This window comes from Vicia villosa, linkage group LG1 (assembly GCF_029867415.1).
Source record: "Vicia villosa cultivar HV-30 ecotype Madison, WI linkage group LG1, Vvil1.0, whole genome shotgun sequence".
Taxonomy (NCBI): domain Eukaryota; kingdom Viridiplantae; phylum Streptophyta; class Magnoliopsida; order Fabales; family Fabaceae; genus Vicia; species Vicia villosa.
Genome location: NC_081180.1, coordinates 46,305,583 through 46,311,502, shown reverse-complemented (window position 1 = coordinate 46,311,502; position 5,920 = coordinate 46,305,583).

The window sequence follows — 5,920 nt, the reverse complement described above, 5'->3', positions numbered from 1 at the left end:
AAAAAATAAATAAACCCGACCACTACTGGGTGTGCCTAACCCTCTCTCCCTAGGACCTCCTCTGCCGCCTGTATGCCGCCGCACGGCCCGCATCAGTGACGATCATCTCCATCACGGCCACAGCCTCTGGACCGCCCTGCTGAACGACACCTCGATCCAACGCGTCCCGTCCAAGCATCTCTATACGCTGGCAGATCGGCATGAGATCAATGGCGTGGTCATCCTCGGCCTGCTGGTTCTCCAGTATCTCCTCGTGTGCTGGCCTAGGAGCGCCGGGAACGTCGGGTCTCAGCAGAGGATGTGACACCCGATAGAATCATGTGACGTATCCCTCCTCACTGTGCCAGTCCTGTGTGACCCGAGTGAGACGGTACTCCTGCGGTACCACATGATGCTGCCAGTCCTCCCATATGGCAGTGAGCTGCACTCGGGCCACTGTGTCGGGAGCAGCCTCAAAGGGTGACCTGGGTATCCGCTGCACGAATCCGAACTAACGCATGCACCGCTCAGGGAGATACCAGACCATGATGGTAGTCCCGCATGCCAGCCAGCCTGAATATAGAGCAATGCCGTCAAAGGGGACAATCTGAGCGTAGTCGTTGAACGACCTCCAGGTGACGTCGTCGTGCATCGTGCGGTCCAGGTATCCACGGTATGGTCCCATCGCATCGTTCCCCCTCTGGAGAACGTATCTGGCGGCCTTGGGCATGGCGTCCACGTACGCGGGATCGATGTGAAAGTCGTGGATGCGGGAGAAGTAGGAGTGATCCAGCTCTGAAACAGAAACACGGTAATGTATTAAAAATAAATACGAAACATAAATAAATAAATAAATATGATAATGTATTAAAATAAAACGTACCGTAAGTAGTGTGCAGGATCCGACCAACTGCCTCGTCCTCCAGTTGGAGGCCTCATTCAGCTTCTGGTAGAGGTATGCCAGAGTAGCTGCCCCCCAGTTCCACTGGTGAACGGTATCCAGGTCCATGAAGTAGCGGAGGTAGGTCACGTCGACGTACCTTGCACTCTTGTGCACAAAGCATGCAGCGCCTACCACATGCATGTACCAGCACCGGAGAGCGCAGTCGCGGTGATACTGTGTGAATAGCTCGTCACCCTCCTGCTCGGCATCGGCCGCCGCGTCTAGGTGGTGCTCAAAATAAGCGCTCAGTGTGGTGAACCGGATATGAGGCCCAGATGTCGTGACACACTCAAAGTGAGCAACCTCGTGCTCCATGCCCAAATAGAGCGTCATCCACTCAATGGCCTCGACCCTCTGGATCCGGGAGTGGTGCAACAGCGGCCCCCTAATCGGCAGGTGGAGAAGACACTGCACGTCATGCAAGGTGATCGTCATCTCCCCAACCGGCAAGTGGAAAGAGGACATCTCCTTGTGCCAGCGCTCCACAAATGCCCCCTGCATGCCGGTGCTGATGGTGGTGTACCCCGTCATGCAGAGCCCGCTAAGCCCTGAACCTCGTACATGGTCGTTAAACCACTCAGCTGCTGGTTTAAACAGACTGAAAATCTTCCGGACGTGGTTCACCATTTTCAACGGCTCTCTCTCCTGTTACAAAAAAAAACAAATAAGCGACATATATTAAATAAGCGACAAATAAATGGTTAAATTATAAAAAAAATGGTGACAAATAAACGGTTAATTTATAAAAAATACCTCTCCCTCCCAGATACGCCGAGCGACGTGATCGTGGTAGTGAATCAGCACGGAAGTGTCAAAGGGCCCTCCCGGATAGCTGTCCTCCTGCTCATCCTCCTTCCCGGCTGGAGGGTCAACATCCGGTACCCCTTCCGGCTCGTGGTAGGGCACTGCCGCCACCTCCTCCTCATCCTCCTCCTCCTCCTCTCGCTGGCGGGAAGAAGATACCCGAGCCAGCCGACTCCTAGATCCTGAAGCAGATGTACCCTCTCCCTCGCCCTCGGGAACTCGCACACGTCGTCCCCGGCCCTGCCCCCGTCCCTGTGTCGACACCAGCTGCGCCGCCGCCCGCTCGCGTCTAGTCGATGCAGTCTGGGTCTCCCTACCCTGTCTGATGCGTGCTGGTTGGTTGCCTGACATGTTCCTGTAAACAAAAGAAATTGATTAATATGCGAGACAAATGAAAAAACAAAAAAAAATGCACTTCTGATACAGTTCGGAAGTTCATTTCCAAAAACTGGGATGGAGGTGTTTTCGGAAATGAACTTCCGAAACACCCCTGCGCAGAACTTCTCTGCAACCTCCAATGGCAGACCCCAAAAACCTAAACCAAAACTATTTTTATGCCTACTAAACATCCTAATATCAGTACTAACCTATCTTAATGTGATTTTTTCAGTTTCTAAACACCCTAATAGAGTTTATTCAAATGGATCTAAAACTTGAAAAAACAATGATAAATTTACCAGTTAGTGTTTGATGATGAGTTTGGTTGAGTTTGGAAGAAGAGTTTGGCAACCTCTGATACTTCACACTTGCTTTTGCAGAATTATTGCAGAGAGTTTGAGTTTGGAAGAAGATTAGGGTAAATGATTTGGGGGAGGGGGGCTGTTTTGCTTAATCTGCAAAACGCGCATTATTTCGGAAGTTCATTTCCGAAATGCTGTTTTCGGAAATGCTTCCGAAATAAGACAATTTTTTCAAAAAAAAAGGCGCTTTCGGAGATGCATCTCCGAAAACACCTTTTTCTTGCATTTCGGAAATGCATTTCCGAAGTTAGGGGTAGTTTGGGTTTTTCACCAGAGGTGACCAAGAAGACATGGGGGTTGATAAAGAAATTTTCAATTTTAATTTTGTCTCCTGCTTGCGTAGATGCATTTTTGGAAGTAATTTTTTTTTTCAAAAAATTTGTTTCTTTCCGTAGGTATATCTATGGAACGTGTATAGACAGAGTGTTATGTAGATGCATCTACAAAACAGTCTGCTAAATTTTCAAATGACATACATTTGACTCAAACTCAATTTTTATAACAACAATGAAAAACTCAACTACAATCAATTAAAGTAATGCAATTTAAACGTAATAATAAATAGGACACCAAAAAAACATTGTAGAAATCGTTAAGCAATAATGTCGAATACATATCTCAAAACCTCGTACATAAATGAAATCAAAATACATATATCAAATAAATCACAGGCATTACTACTGTGTGTGTCGGACATCATCCTGTGCCTCTCCGTTGCCTCTGGCCCCACCTCCGCCTCTGCGTCCACCACGTCGTCTGATGGCTACTCTGCCTCTACTGTTGAATGCTCCACCTGTCTTGGAACGGTTTCTATGGTACAAAAATGTCTCCTCTGCCACCCTAATGATACCCTCCACCAGAAGCAGGCCAGCAGTTCCCTCAGGGAACAAACTGTCGACAATGCCTGCTCGTTCCATGTCAGCAATCTCATGACACCAAGGAAGAACATCCCGAGTGTGGTCCATCTGAGCTTAATGAGCCCGCAAAATCTCCTCGTAGGCTGGTCTAGACGGTGATCCAGATGCACTAGGAAGCATGTATGGGTGTGACACTCTGTAGTACCAGGTGATGTACTCGTCGACGCAGCTCCAGTCCTTCTCTAATATGGTCGCCCAAGCCTCGGTAGGAACCAAGTGGTGCTTCCAGTCTACAAAGGTCTCACCTAGCTGCTGACGGGTCATGGCGATAGGAGCGGAGTCAGAAGGCAGCCGAGGTATGGTGTGCTGGTAGCCGAACTAACCCATGACGCGCTCCGGAAGAAAACGAACAGTGATGGTCGAAATGGGAGCCAACCATCCAGAATATTGTACGATCTCATCAAATAGAACTGTCTCACGGTGATGAGCGTAGCAGTCGAAGTGGATGTCCTCAACAACCATGCGGTCAAGAAAGCTCCTGTAAGAATCAAGCACCTGGTTCCCTCTGAGGGGGCGAAGGCTCTGGCACGTGGCATGTCCTCAGTGTAACCCGACACCTCCCCCCATCCAATAATGTCAGGGAAGTGTTGTTGTATCCAAGCCTGAAAAAATAGTGATCAAACATACTATCAAGAAATATATAATAAACTTTGAGAAAATGTAGAACGATATAAGACTATTACCACTAAGAGGGTACAACTGCCAACCATAGTCCTCTCTTTCCAGATGCATCCCTCTCCGATTCTGTGGTAGGTGTACGCCAGTGTAGTCGCTCCCTAGTTGTACTCGTGGACACGTGCGATGTCCGATAAGTACGTCAGGTAAACGACATTTGTGTATGTCGAGATCGTGTCCACAAAGAGCTGAGTGCCTATTAAATATAGTAAGTAAGTCCTCATCACCCGCTCTTTGTCTATATCAGCCTCTACCTCGTCACCAGCATCCTGATGTGCCTCAAAAAGCTCCTCATCATATATCCGCTGCAAGGTGTGAAACCTCACGTGCACCCCGCGGGTCCTCTCTACCTCCTAAAGTGCATCAGCAGGATCAACCCCCAGCTCTTCAATCACCATCTCCATCGCTTCCTCCTTCGTCAGCCTACTGTGACTAAGGAGGGTACCCTTGATAGGTAGACACGGGAGGCATGCAATGTCGTATAGAGTGATGGTAATCTCAATGTAAGGAAGATAAATGGACAAGGTCTCAGGATGTTACCTCTCCGCAAATGCCATTAGCATCCAGTTATGAATCGTCTAGAAGCTGATCATGCAGAGGTCCTTCAGACCAGAAGTTGTGAGTGCATCCTGGAATCACAACTCGTCAGGCTGCACGAGAGCAGCAATCTTCCAACTAGTCATTACTTAAGAATACATATGGTGATTGTAAGGAATTATCTAGAGCAGGAATTCTATCTTCTTCAAAACTAGGACATCATCTTCTGTCGTGGTTAATTGCACCACCTATACCACGTGTATGTGTCCGCCTACGTCTCCCATATGTACCAACAATACTTCATAACCCTTTCTTCTTGAACATGAAGGATTAAGTATATATTTTTCATCTCCTTTGCAACATGTATGTTATATGGACCATTTTCATTGCCATGCTTCTATTTAAGCCTACTAAGTTCAATAGTCAGATTTTCTAAATATTTTTTGTAATCATCAACATCCATATATGACATGTCAACAACCTCCTTACTAAGATTCGCCAAATTAGCGTGTCTAGCAACCAAATGTGAATCATAGTTGTGTGAAACATCTTGATAACTTCCACTAATTGACTCCTTCACAAACAATGCCCAACGGTTCAATAATATCAATATATACCATCACAACAACGCTATGCTCACATGGAATTCCAATATATTCCATTTTAAGGTATGCACATCTGAAATCATTATTCGATGGACAATGAGAAACATGTCATTCATGCCCTTCGTCTCGATATTTTGGCACAAAATAAATTATAAAGGATGCCATATCTTGAGTATCTAATACAAATATTAAGGATACCTTTTTCATAACATATCATACCATCTTGAATATTTCTATTGTCCATTGTTTTGAAGTTGATCTCTCAAGCATCCTAAGACTGGTTTGCAACACTACTTGTTCATATTAGGATTGAAAATCAGCTTAAACCTCTATAAAAAAATATGTCACACATCTATGGAACTGCTTAGCAAAATCAGTCGTATTCATTTTCGAGTGTACAAACTGACCTATATGGCTATGAAATGCTTCACACTGCGATGTCATTCTTATTCCTACAAAGAAATTTTCCCGAATATGAGTTATTGCCCACATCTTCCTTTTCTGGTAGAATTCATCCATCCAACTTTTATCTTCTAAATCAAAACTATCTACCATTTCATTCCATAGATTCTCAAATTTCCAAACAGCATGATCACCAAGCGTGCATCTTTTGAAAAAACGGGATGAAATCGGAATTACCAATGTTGGACAAGGCATTTCATAGGAGATGCCATGCACACAACCTATGGTAACTGTTAGGAAAAACTTTCTTGATAGAAT